This window comes from Callospermophilus lateralis, chromosome 11, assembly GCF_048772815.1.
Source record: "Callospermophilus lateralis isolate mCalLat2 chromosome 11, mCalLat2.hap1, whole genome shotgun sequence".
Classification (NCBI taxonomy): domain Eukaryota; kingdom Metazoa; phylum Chordata; class Mammalia; order Rodentia; family Sciuridae; genus Callospermophilus; species Callospermophilus lateralis.
This window is the reverse complement of record NC_135315.1, coordinates 19,515,090-19,529,703: the sequence shown is the minus strand read 5'-3', so window position 1 is coordinate 19,529,703 and position 14,614 is coordinate 19,515,090. Positions and strand designations below refer to the sequence as shown.

The 14,614-nt window shown below is 39.7% G+C and overlaps 1 non-coding gene across 1 annotated transcript; it reads right to left on the bottom strand.

The window, feature by feature from the left end:
• Positions 1-381: 381 nt before the first annotated feature.
• LOC143411151 (U6 spliceosomal RNA) lies at positions 382-488 on the bottom strand. The gene has a single exon (XR_013092843.1). It is a non-coding gene; the product is annotated as a U6 spliceosomal RNA (small nuclear RNA).
• Positions 489-14,614: the final 14,126 nt, after the last annotated feature.

The window sequence follows — 14,614 nt, the reverse complement described above, 5'->3', positions numbered from 1 at the left end:
TTAATGCAGAGTAATACTCCATTGTGTATAAATGCCACATTTTTTTTTATCCATTCGTCTATTGAAGGGCATCTAGGTTGGTTCCACAGTCTTGCTATTGTGAATTGTGCTGCTATGAACATCGATGTAGCAGTGTCCCTGTAGCATGCTCTTTTTAGGTCTTTAGGGAATAGACTGAGAAGGGGAATAGCTAGGTCAAATGGTGGTTCCATTCCCAGCTTTCCAAGAAATCTCCATACTGCTTTCCAGATTGGCTGCACCAATTTGCAGTCCCACCAACAATAAACAAGTGTACCCTTTTCCCCACATCCTCGCCAGCACTTGTTGTTGTTTGACTTCATAATGGCTGCCAATCTTACTGGAGTGAGATGGTATCTTAGGAAAAATATGGAACGCTTCACGAATTTGCGTGTCATCCTTGCGCAGGGGCCATGCTAATCTTCTCTGTATAGTTTCAATTTTAGTATATGTGCTGCCAAAGCGAGCACGACCAATGGCTTTTTTAAGAGCCCTAAGCTCCATTAAAATGTTCAGCCCTGTCTCTCAGAAACAAATAAACAAAATGGTCATCTGTCAGCCAATAAGGGAGAATAGGACAGCTGCCAGTTTACAAGACTCAGATGACAGACTTGCTGGATGGGCAGCGCCAATCCCGCTTCACCCAGGTATTGAGAATGTTGGTCCTGACTTGCTTCAGTTTCTTTTCTGTGGAAGAAAGTTGATGCATGGGACAAAGGAAGGTTTGAGACAACCGAAGGCAGCTGACCAGGGTAAATCCCCGCTGCTTCATGAAGCTCTCATGCCCTGAGTCTGACCCCAAAAGCCCTCAGGGGTACAATTTTTCTTTTTCTCTCTTTCTGACACTATCTTTCTGTTTCTGGTTGACTTGGCCCAGTGGTGGAAGGTAACTCACCTAATGAATCTTGGATTAAACTGGTCCTATGAGTGTGAGGACCCAAAAGGAATGCCCCCAAGCAGCAACACGCCTTTGCTGCCCACCGGGAATCCTACAAAGCAAGGTGTTATAAATCAGCTCTTCCTAGCAAAACTTTACTATTAATGACTCTGGCCTTGCCCAACCTTCTCACACCTTGCTTAATAGAAGGAGAATTCTTACTGGCTAGGCTCACTAGTTACATAGACATACAAAGCAGAGGAATACATTTTACTGAAGGCCATTTTTTTTTAATCATTGGGCACTGCATTTGGAAATGTAATAGTGGCAGGGGATTCCATTAAAGGCCACTAATACTGGATCCCCTGGGTATTTGGCATGTGTCAAAGACCTATGCATCTTTGCTGATAAGGCAGCAATCAATCCAGCAGGACATGGGAGTTAGAGAGGTGAAATTGCTGACCATCAGAAGCTCATTAGGGAGATGTCCCTATGAGAGTGGGCATTTTCTCTGGTGTGGACACCTGAGTTCTGTTTTCTCTTATACAGATGGGAGCTTTGATCTCAACAGTAATGCTAGCTAGCTTCACCACTAGCCTGCATACTGAAAAACTGGGACAAATTTGACCCACAGATGCTCAAAAAAAAATGCCTCATTTTCTTCTGCAGCCAATCATGACCTCAATACAAACTCTCTGAAGGGGAATCATGACCATAAAGGGAAGCATATATTTAAATACCATTCTGCAGCTTAGCCTGTATTGAAAAAAAGGAAGGAAAATGGTCTGAGGTTCCCTATGTGCAAGCCTTCTTTGCCCTAAGGGAAAAAACCTAAATCATGCCAACAAAGTAAATTAAGTTCAGCTATGATTGCTACCTTAATGGAAGAAGCCCCAACTAAGGAAAAATCTGAAAAATCCCCAAACTTCCACTTCTTTTTATCCCCTGTCAATGGTACACATGCCTCCCCCTTTAAATCAAATAGTTATCAAGAAGTTAGTATCCTCCAATCTGAGGCCCAGTTTCCCTCCCCCAACCAAAGTTTTTAACTAATGATAGGCTCAGCACAGACAGACCAGAATTTATTACAAGCAATAAGAAATGCATCTAAGGGTTTCATGGTCTCCCAGGTTTATAAGTTATATGGGTATGAGTGGGTAAATCTGGAGGTTTGCACCTTTTTCATAGTCACCCATGAAAGAGGAAAGAATACAGGGGATACCCTAATCATAATCAAGACAAGGGAGCAGCAGGGGAGAGGACTGGTAAGACCCATCAAGTCCAGTCCTCCACCAGTCTCTAGCATGTTGGAGTCTCGTCATAGGTCATGACCACACTGGTAAGGCAGCACTTGAATCCAGTAGGCAACATGGGAGGAGGGGCCAGAACTGCTGACCCTTAGAGGCCCCCAAATCAGGGAGACTCCCCTAGCCAAAGAGACAGTTTTCTTGATGCAGATGCCCATGATCTATACTTTTTCATTCATCTTCCAGTGAGGTGGGAGCCTCAGCCTCAAAAATAAAATGTGCCACTAGCCTACATTTTTAAAAATTGGGTTAGATTTGATCCTTGCCATTAAAAAAAAAAAAAAAGGCCTGATAATTTTCTGCCCCCAAGCCTGGACTGATTACCAGCTGAGGAATTTTAAAAAAGGCCTCTGAAGGAAAACAGAAACCTTAAAACCATCTGAAAGCTAGACTGACTTTACAAAAGGAAAAAGTTGTCAAAATTGCTCTATGTAAAAGCTTTTGGCTTCTCATGCTCAAAATGGCAGCTGCCTGAGCTGCCTGTTTGACGCCCATCTAAAATGTAAGCTACAGACACAAGTGCCCAAATCAGCTTGACACCAGAGAAGGAAAAAGTGTCACTTTTAAGTCAAGGCTACTCTGAGACGTAAAAGACTGTTTTCTCTTTTCTTGCACTCTGGGATTCTGTTTTTTCAATAATTTCCTCCTTAAATGGCTTTCTCTTCTCTCCAGATAGGCATTTAAAAATGAAAAAAAAAAAAAAATTAAAAGATCCCGTAGGTAAAAGTTTTCTTTTTCTTAAAATTTTTTTTTCTGGGCTGGGGTTGTAGATCTGTGGCAGAGAGCTTGCCTAGCATGTGTGAGGCACTGGGTTCGATCCTCAGCACCACATATAAAATAACTAAAATATAAAGGTACATCAACAACTAAAAAAAATACTTAAAAAAAAAAAAAAAAGAGAAGGCCTGGGGCTGTAGCTCAGCAGTAGTACACTTGCCTGGCATGTGTAAGGCACTGGGTTCGATCCTCAGTACCACATAAAAATAAGCAAATAAAGGCATTCTGTCCATCTGCAACTACAAAAAAAAAAAAAAAAAAAAAATTCTTTTAATTTTTTTTTTTTCCTGAAGACTTCACAGGCAAACTGGGGTTGTGGCACTCAGCACTTTTCTAGGATGCTAGAGGTTCTGGGTTCGATCCTCAGCACCACGTAAAAATAAATTAATAAAATAAAAGGGGCTGGGGATGTGGCTCAAGTGGTAGCGAGCTCACCTGGCATGCACGGGGCGCTGGGTTCGATCCTCAGCACCCCATAAAAATAAAACAAAGATGCTGTGTCCACCGAAAAATTTAAAAATAAATATTAAAAATGAAATAAAATAAAGGTATTCATCTACAACCAAAAATATTAAAAAAAAAAAAGACTCCACAGGCTTCCAAATTCTTTAAATATCTGAGTTGATGCCAATCGATTCAAAAGTGCTCTCTGTCTACTAAACATGTTGCATGTGCTCCCTTAATATAGTAATTTCATCTGTGTCATTTTTTTTTTTCCTGAAGTCTTTGTCTTATTCTAAACTCAAGGTTTTCTGATTAATTTACCTTTGGTTCTGTACCAAGTAGTCTGGTTTTGTCTAACCGAAGTTTCTAGCCCTCTGTTTTTCTTTCTGCTATTTTTATTCAGAGGCCAGTTGTTCAGGAATTAACACTCAAATACACTGGAAAAGGAAAGAGTTCTTCTCCTTTGAAGAGTACTAAGCAGGAAAAATAAATAGTGGTGATGGAGGACAAGTGACCACCTGAACCTTTGATTTCAGCATCCACCATGGATAACAGACTCTGCTTCTAACATGGCCAACAGGCCTGCCTTATATCTGAGTCATACTGCAAGATCTATGACACACACTCTCTTTTAATTTCTAAAGGGTTAAATCTAACAGGTCTGTATAATTAAACATCTGTAACTTTTACCTTCTAACTGTGGGAATCTAATACCTGGCAGAGGGCTATAGAATCTTTATTTCCTGTCAATTTTTATTTATAAATGTGCACACCTATGTATTGTATGTTATGTACTTGTGTCTATAAATCATGTATATGGCACCAAAATTGGCACATAGATAAAAGAACACTCATAATTTTTTAAAAATGGATCCAAATGTCTTTCAGGTCACGTGACTTAGATTGGTTAAAAAATAAGAGTAAATATGTCTTTAAAATTACTGACTTACATGTTTTTCTAAGTGTCCAGCCAATCAAGAAAATATCAGTACCGGGGACAGTAGTGCACACCTTTAATCCAAGTGGCATGGGAGGCTGAGGCAGGAAGATTGCAAGTTCAAAGCCAGCCTCAGCAAAAGTGAGGCACTAGGCAACTCAGTCAGGCTCTGTTTCTAAATAAAATACAAAATAGGGCTGGGGATGTGGATCAGTGGTTGAGTACTCCTGAGTTCAATCCCAAGTACCAGAAAAAAAAAAAAAAAAGAAAGAAAAAGAAAACATTAGTATCTGTAAAATGCTTAAAGTGCACCACCCATTGCTTTTAAGGATTTTTCTTTGCCAGGAATAACTAACTTAAAGTGTTAACTAGACTTGTCTGGTAACTTGGTTTTCATGGGGGACATAATGTTAACAATTAGAATGAATAAATTAGATTTAACATAAATGGGATTAATCTTCATAAATATGTTTGTTAAAAGAGACATCTGTTTAATTTACAAAGTTAAAATACTGAAACATTAACTGATAAATACAAACTCCAATAGTTTTGGCTTCTTCAGTTCTATAAGATTATGTATTTTGGGGTTTATTAAATATGTTTTAAAAAATTGTTGGTACATGAAGTCAGTTTAAGATAGCTTTGTGTCTGGGTATTCACTAAAAACAAAATGGGTGAGGGTTAAACTTCTTACGTGTGTTGTTCTACAAGCAAGGAACAACAACAAAGTAGTTTTGATTTTAAAAAAAACTTGCTACATCATCTCATGGCAGAAGGTTAAAGAACAAAAACAGACTGCACAAGGAAGTTCTGCTTGAGATTTCAAGAATTTTGAATCGTTGGTTAGACATGGAAAATCTGTGTATTTGTGTACAGCTTTGTGATCAATGAATTAACTCAGAAGTTTTATCATCAGTTCATAAGGATCTGCACAAAGGTATGACAAGCTGACTTTCTGGAGAAATCGTGATGATATATGTCAAGCTCCTAGCAAGGATTTGAAGATTGCTTTGTAGTCAAGAATGTACAGTGAGCCAGGTGCAGTGGCACATGCCTGTAATCCCAGCAGCTCTGGAGACTGAGACAGGAGAATCACAAGTTTAAAGCCAGCCTCAACAATTTAGTTAAGTGCTAAGCAACTCAGAGAGACCCTGTCTCTAAATAAAATACAAAATAGGGCTGGGGATGTGGCTCAGTGATCAAGGTCCCCTGAGTTCAACCACTGGTACCAAAAAAAAAAAAAAAAAAAATGTACAATGAAATTACTGCATGCAGCAATGTAGAAACTTTTTTTGCTTTTTATTTTTTAATATTTATTTTTTAGTTATAGGTGGACACAATAAATATCTTTATTTTTTGTGGTTCTGAGGATCAAACCCAGTGCCTCACGAATGGTAGGCAGGTGCTCTACCTCTGAGCCACAACTGCAGACCTTGCTTTTTTATTTTTATTTTTAATTTATTTATTTTGGAATTATGGATTGAATCAAGGGAGCTTAACCACTGAGCCACATCCCCAGACCTTTTTATTTTTTATTTTGAGACAGGGTCTCATTAAATTGCTTAGGGCCTTGTTAAATTGCTGAGGCTAGCTTTGAACTTGCAATCCTGCCCCAGCCTCCTGATCTGCTGGGATTACAGGCATGCATCACTGCGCCCAACCATTTGAAGTTATTTAAGGAGTCTTCTAAGGCCAACTTTTAACGTACTGATATAAAACAAAGTCTAATTCTCTATGCTTAAAAAATGACAAGATTTTCTTAAAACATTGACCTGATCTTATTTATCAAGATAACTTCTTATGTCTATTAGGTTTTATTAATTAGGGCTCATACCTATTTTAAAGTTTTTTAAAATGATTGTTTTATAGCTCTGGTTAAACGAACAACTGTTATTTTAGGATATTACAATATAGTTTACACCCTAAATTCATGTGGCTGGACATATAGATACAAGTGAAAACTAAATTTGTTTGTCTGAGCTTTGTCTGTGTGTTATGTAAAGCTTGTAAAATAAAAACTATGGAGGTTTGATACAGGCATGGTAACCAGTGAAGGCTCTCTTTTATACATTGTATCTGACATTAAAGGGCCATACTGCCAATTAAAAACTTGGCTTATATCTGTTTGCTTTAGCTACATAAATGTTTCATTGTTATATAAATGAAATGCATTTACATATCAGATAATAAGTCTATTTCTGATACCGCATCTGAGTTAAGGCTCTCCTTCTCACCTTATTCCATGTTAGGATGGTGCCAAAGTAGGCCAGAATTAAGCACATTTAAAGTTATGTTCAAAAATAGATTATTGTTATCAAGATTACTGTGATCTCAAAATACACAAGGGCTATAATGCAAAACTAAGGAAAAGTTTGGGTGAATAATAAAAGTTATTTAGGATTTTTAAGAGAGCTTTGGAAGAAAACAAAATTTGTAAAGGATTTCATATGTGAGGAGCTAATAAATTAATAATCTTCATAGAGGCTAATATCAAACATACCTTAGTGCTATTATAAACACTGTCTCTTGTTTCAAAGCTATTATATGAACTAAGTCCTCATCCAACTTTATAACTGTTGCCTTTTATTTTTTTACAAAATTACTTGAACTAATTTAAGACAATAAACTATCAACTACAGGACAGATAGGATATAATGCTGACTTTCAGGGACATTTTAAAAAGACAATGACTCCCAGCAGCTCTGGAGGCTGAGGCAGGAGGATCACAAGTTCAAAGCCAGCCTCAGGAATTAGTGAGGCATTCAGCAACTCAGTGAGACCCTATGTCTAAATAAAACACGGAAAGAAAGAAAGGAAGGAAGGAAGGAAGGAAGGAAGGAAGGAAGGAAGGAAGGAAGGAAGGAAGGAATAGAAAAAGGCAATGGTTTTTTAATGTACACTTGTGTCAGTCCTCCCAAAAGTAAGTAAAACTAGGAGGCTATATATAAAGAATTCTTATATAGGAGTGTCTGATAAATACCACAAAAGATGCTGCATGCATTAGATGCTACCTACCATGGAAGTATCACATACTTGATCGATATTTTGATTGGGCTAAAGCCTGAATGATAGCTTGTGGACACTGAATGCCTTACCAAGGATTGGGCAGAGAACTGACCTCCTTAAACCTATAAATCTATATTAAACCCCTAAACAATAGCAGTTCTTTAGTATCCCTCTCTTGGGACCCCTCCCTCTTTAGGAGCTCTACTTTCTATTACTCTAATAAATCTTGTTATTTTGCTGTCACTCTTGTGTCTGTGAATTTTATTCTTCAAATTCATGAGAGGTAGAACCTAACCCCTCTCCAAGATACAATAACAATGGTATTTAATTTAATTCCACAGACCTTGGGTTTGACTTTTTCAAGAGGACAGAAGAAATGAAATATATATGACTGGTTTTGTTTTGTTTTGTTTTGTTTTTTTGTGTGTGTAGTGTTGGGGATCGAACCCAGGGACTCTGCATGCTAGGCAAGCACTTTACCACTGAGCTACACCCCCAGCCCAATGGAATTCATTGGGGTCTCACACTACTGCTGGTACAAATTTCTGTTTTATTTTCTATTAGTTACTAATTAAAATTCTCTAATTTAATTGTGTTTAGCATCTAAGTTGAAGTTGAGAAAGGAAAAAAAACACAGGCCATTGTTTAGGTAAGAATTCTCTAGAACAGTGGATTTTAAGCAATGTATAAACTAATAGTTCATTCCAGTGAACTTGACTTTGCTTTCTAGTTGTTAAATATTGACTCATACCTAAGATATATTATTTTAAAAATACTCCATATGCCCTTGAAGATTGCCACAAATATTTAACCATCTCCTTTCTGGTTTTTATAGTTCCTTAATTTGATGTCCTTTTAGTTTCTCGATTAGACTGTCAGCTTCCTGCTATGAACCACGGAGTTCTTAGTTTAAAATAAAAAAAAGAAGTATAAGCAGGGTACAATGGCTCATGCCTGTAATCCCAGAAGCTCGGGAAGCTAAGGCAGGAGGATATGGAGTTTAAAGCCAGCCTCAGCAACTGCAAGGTGCTAAGCAACTCAGTGAGAACCTGTATGTAAATAAAACACAAAAAAGGGCTAGGGATGTGGCTCAGTAGTTGAGTCCTGTCTGAGTTCAATCCTTGGTGCCAAAAAAAAAAAAAAAAAGAAGTGTGAACCCCAGTGCCATGGTGCACACCTGTAATCTCAGCTACTTAGGAGGGTGAGACAGGAGGATTGAAAGTTCCAAGCTGGTCTGGACCTCTTAGCAAGATCCTGTCTTGTAAGGGTAAAAGAAATTGAAGTTAAAGTGTAAAAGACCAGGCATTGTAAAGTTTCTAAGCTGCAAGGCCTGAGTTAAAAAAGTAAAGGACCAGGTATTGTTAAGTTCCTCTGCTACCCCCAAAACCTGAAATTCCTGTAGCTGTTAGGACAATACCCGAACTGCCCAGTAAATATTCCCACTGCCCCTCTGGTTGTTTAATAACCTGGGACCCTGTGTAGCTTGTCACGTAGGCATACAGGGCCCGAACCAATCAGTTTGAATGTGTACCCCACTTAGAAGTGACCAATCGCCCCCCGCCCAATCTGTTCCCGCCAATGAATGAACTAATCATGTCTAAGAATTGTTGTTTGATTTTCCCGCGGTGTATGGTGATTTGTTAAAGGAGACTGTGATGTATGCAAAGCCCCTGCCCTCTCCAAAAAGTGTACTTAAGCACGGCTTGACCCCTGCCCGGGGCTCTGGGCTGCTCTCCCTACTTGAGTGAGCACGGAGCCCCAGCGTGTTGGATTGGATCCTCAATAAACCCCTTCTGCTATTGCATGAGTTGGTCACTTGGTGATCTCTTCCTCCAACGTTTCGCTGGACTCTTACAGTCTCAAAATAAAAATTTTAAAAGGGCTAGGTATGTAGCTCAGTGATGCATTTCTGAGTTCAATTCCCCAAACACACAGGAAAAAGAAAGAAAGAAAGAGAGAGAGAGAGAGAGAGAGAGAGAGAGAGAGAGAGAAACAAAGAAAAGTATGAGTCTGCTATAGATCTGGGACTACAATACTAATTGAAGAGTCAGTATTAGTTTTTTGTAAAGATTTCTTAGGTGCCTCTGATTTATTTCCTTCTCTTTCATCATTTAAAAATGGTCCCCACCACTGTTTGGTTGTTGGTGAGTCCTTACCAATATCTGGAGATCAATCTGCCGGGGCACAATGAACTGATTCCAAACAAATGTTAATACCCAGCGTGGCCTTTCTTCAACTCATCAGTCTTCAGTTGCTAGATTCTAAAGCAAAGAGGTGGCTTTTTTGTGTGTGTGTGTGTGTGTGGCGGGGGGGTACTGGGGATTGAACCCAGGTACATTCCAGCCTTTTTATTTTATTTTATTTTGAGACAAGTTTCTGCTAAGTTGCCAAGGCTAGCTTTGAACTTGCAATCCTCCTGCCTCAGCTTCCCAAGTTGTTGGGATTGCATTGTGTACCACCATGCCCAGCAAAGAGGTTTTTCTTTTTTGTTGTTGTTGTTGTTGTTGAAGATAGAATCTAAGACCTCTCACGTGCGAGGCCAGTTTTCTACCACTAAGCTACACTCCAAAACCCCAAAACCCTGGAAAAGGTAGGTTAAAAATGGGGTCAAAGGGTTTACTAAGAGCAAAGAGTTCTGATACTAGGTTCTAGGGCAAAGAATTCTTATTCTAGGATTTATATTTTCCTGTACCTTAGGCAATACTATGAAGACTATTTACTGCAAAATAACACCCATTGCCTGATTCATATTACAACTGCTAACTACTATTTTTAAAATACCATTTTCTCTGCATTGCTGTCTTTAGGGTACTCAAATAGTTTTTTTAGGCGCAAGGTGGTCCAACAAAAAGGTACTGCAACAGATAAGCAGCGTTACAGAAAAGATTTCTAAACCCCACTCTAAATGACAGTGTCCCTTCCTCATGATTCCCTCCCAAACTTTTTTGCACAACACACATTTTGCATAGTTGTAAACTTTCCTTTTCTTTTTTCTACTTAAAACAATCAGATCTACTAGAGCCAACAGAGACTACATTCTTGTCGCTGAGAACTGTTTCCTGGTGTTTCCTTATGTCACTATACCATAATGTGCTGAGCCATTCCCTTATTTGGCATTTGGATTATTTCTAATTCTTCACTCTTATAAATAGCACATGAACATCCTTGCACAAATTACATTTTTTTCCCTTTTGGGTTACTATTTCCTTGGGGTATATTCCCAAAATTGCTACTACTAGGCCAAAGGTTTAAAAAGTTTCATAGCTCTTGTTACCCACTGCCAGAATGTTCTCTAAGCAGACTGTGGTACATTTGAGCATTTCCAATGTTTAACCAGGTTTCCCATGATGTAAAATAAGATTAACCTTCATCTTATTTCTTCCATAATCTTCAGCAGAGGGTGTCACAATACTTTCAAAACAAAACAAAACAAAAAGATGGAAAAGCACTGTTTTGTAGCCAGACATGTATTCTTTCAGACTAATTTGACTGTAATGTCTGCTGAGGAGCTCTGAGGCTGAACTAGTTCAGGTAGAACTTTAAGGCTGAAAGTGGGGCTGGGGTATGACGTAGAGCAATTGCCTAGCATTTGAGAGGCACTATATTCTATCCCAAGTACTGTAAAAAAAATAAAACAAAAGCCTACAAGTGATCATGCAACTTGTTAAGGAGGGTGGAGAGAGAGATGGAAATTAATTTTTAAAATACCACTTTTTTCTGCATTTCTGTCTTTGGGGTGATGTCATCAACAGAGAGAGAGAGAGAAACTATTTCTGTGCCCTTGAGACTCAGGTTATCCACAATCTGTAGGTGACTTCTAAGAATCATAAATGCTTTCAGACTTTAGTCTCCTTGGTGTTAAAAAAAATTTTTTTTAATCCACATCTGGGTATGGTAGCTGTATCTGTACTCTCAGCTATTCAGGAGGCTGAGGCAAGAGAATCACAAGTTTAAGGTCAGTATAGGCAGCATAGCAAGACCCTGTCTCAAAATGAAAAAAAGAAAAAGGGCTGGGGATATTGCTCGGTGGTAGAGCACCCCTGGGTTCAATCCCCAGTACTACAGAAAAGAAAAGAAAATGACTTGACCATATGTAAAGGATGCACTTGAGTGTCTGCTTTCAGGTTGAAAGGAAAGTGAGAAAGCAAGAAATGGGTGAATGAGAAATGAAGGATGGAGACCAAGCAGAGATCTACATGAAAGTTTATTTGTCAAAGCTGACAAATAAAGGCCATGTCTATAGAGAGAAGAGAGGCCCAGAGATGTTCAGGGGTTCAGATTTTGTGGGGCAGGGGTTTGGAGTTGTAGCTGTGGTGCTATGGGATAGGCCCAGAGGTGCTTGCGTCAGAGCTAGGCAGGTGGGGAATAGCATGGGATTGGCTTAGGTCAATGGCACCATGGGGCTTTCCAGAGCAAAGGGGTCATGTCCTTCAGGGATTGGCTTAGGGTTATGGGACCGTGCTGTAGGTCACTAATAGGGGTAGAGGGAGTTCAGGTTAGAGGAAGTACAGGAAAGCAAAACTTATCTCATAAGATGGCAGTTAACATTTAAGATGGCTGTTCAGATGTTAAATCAAGACCCTACACAGTTTCTCTTCTAAAGTCCTGGCCAGGGATGGTGGTAACTCCCTGTAATCCCAGTTACTTGGGAAACTGAAACAGGAGCATTGCAAGTTCTAGGCTGGCCTGGACAACGTAAGGAAAGCCTCTCCTTACCCCAGTTGATTATGGTGATTGTACACCTCTGTGAATATGCTAAAAAACAATGCATTATACATTTTAAATGGATGGATTTTGTGATCATATTTCAAAAAAGCTCTTACCAAAAAAGCTACATATGGCCTCCAAAAGTCTTCTCCACCTGAACCTTGTCTACATCATCACCATCACCTCATTCCATATACCAAAGCCAAAATCCTCTTTTCCTCCAATGTTCCACACTCCAGCCCCCTTTTGGGCTTTTGCACCTCCTTCTTCTCAGAGCTCTCTTCCCCTTCTTCACATAGCTCATTCCTCCACATCTGATGTCACTTTCTCAAGGAAGCCTGTGCACCCTCAGCTCCATCAAGTTCTCCTTGCTGAGTTCACCAGAGCTCCCCTTTTACTTTCCTCTCTATTGAGAGTCAGCTTGTGATATTTGAGTCATGTCACCACCCCACTTGGCTCTACTGCAAGAGTAGCTCTATGTCTCCTCTGCTCAGCTTCATTCTTAACTCTGTGTGTAGCCCGGGCCTCACATACAAGAACAACATACAGCTGTTTACCCCACACTTGGAAAACCAGCTAACAGATTATAGGATGCTGAGAGCCATAGCCAAGTAGGCATTTTTGGTGAAAGGTGACCCTGCTCAAGGATTAGGGTGGCTCCAGGTTTAGGGTAGATCCTGCTGGATTAGGGTGGCTCCCGGTTTAGGGTGGATCCAGGTTTAGGGTGGATCCTGCTGGGAATAGGGCGTATCCTGCTGCTTCAGGCGCCTGCTCCTGGAGTTCCTGTGGAGTTCTCACGGGATTCTGAGAGAATTGGCGCAAGGAGCCTGGCGGAGGCAGTGTATTTTTTCCCAGAACGTGCGTGTAGAGTGCCGGTGACAGTTCGGGAATAAAGAGCTGCTGTTTGAATCTACAAGGCTTTTGTGGTGGCTCGGTTATTTTGTGCCCAGCCAGACTGCGGCAATAGATTCAAGGAGCTTAAAGTTTCACAAATGATTCAATAAGAGATATTCTCAAACACTCCCAATTCAAAATTAGAAAAAGGCTGAAACCTCAAGAGGATAGGGAAGACTTATATAGAAATATTGCCTTTTTTCCAGAAATGTCTACCAGTAGTCAGATGAGAAACACTCTGAGCAGATGATCATTGCAGATTCATGAAGTCTCCTTGCTGTTTTTCAAGATACAAGTGGACTCCCAGGTGTTCTAGAGTAAGAGAGATAGTATGAACCAAATCCTGCTTCAACCTCATGAATTTTTAGTGTAGGGTGTGGCGAGCCAGCCCTGGGCTGTGTGTATGTGAACTATGAGTACATGAGTGGACTGGTCTGCTGTTGCCGCTCTGTTTGGGCTGACTCTGCCTATGATCCCCACACCTGGGATGGGTGTGGCCTTCCAAGATGTCAGTCAATCTGCTGACCACAAGACATTACCAAACTAGATTCAACCCCCTGAAATCTGAAACCCCCCCATTGGGGTGGCACTTTCTCAAGTGTCTTCCCTTCAATAAAAAGAAGCTTCAGAACATTCTCCCCCTCTCTCTTTTTCTTTTCTGCCTCCCTTGTGGGACCTGGAGCAGCGGGGCCATCGCTGAAGAATCCCAAGAAAAAGGTACTTTCTCTGTCTCAGTGTGGTTATTTTGTGCCAACCCAAATTTTACCTGGGGTGACCCTGAATGACTTAGTTGCGTGTTGCAGCAGTAGGGCTTTTTCTTTTCTTCTTTGGGTGGTCACTCATCCTACTGGTTTCTTAACTAACAAGTCCCACATTGCCTCAACCCCTGTCCCTGTTCCCAGATGCCTTTATGAGGTTTTTAAACATCACACACAAAAATAGAAAACACACACAAACACCAAAGGGATGATAAAACTCATTATTATACAATTATACTTAAGTGATAATAAAAATATCAATTCCATAGATATCAATTCTCATCTTCATGGCATGTATTTTTTTCTGGGTTCCCTTTCTAGGGTTTTGTTGTTGTTGTTGTTGTTTTGTTTTTTGACACTCTCCTAGATTTACGGCAACTTTATTTTTATACTTTCAGAGAATTATAGTAATTTTTGAAACTATGAGGAAAAAAAGGACAACTAAAGTTTGGTTTATGCATCAAATGCAGAATTAACCACATCATTTTGGATCAGAACATGGTCCTGCTTGTGCTTTCTTTCTTTCTTTCTTTCTTAACTATCGGAATCACATTTTTTTAATACCTTTATTTTATTTATTTGGTGCTGAGGATTGAACCCAGGGCCTCACAGATGCGAGACGAGTGCTCTACCACTGAGCCACAGCCGCAGGCCTCTTTTTTTTTTTTTAACAAACTTTTTTTTTTTTTTTTTTTTTAGTTGTAGATGGACACAATATCTCTATTTTTATTTATTTATTTATTTTTAATGTGGTGTTGAGGATTGAACCCAGGGCCTCATGCATGCAAAGCAAGCACTCTACCACTAAGCTACAACCCCAGCCCCCTGGTTGCCCTAACTGGAATTCTGATTTTCTACTTAAGCTTAACTTAATATATCAATAAGATTT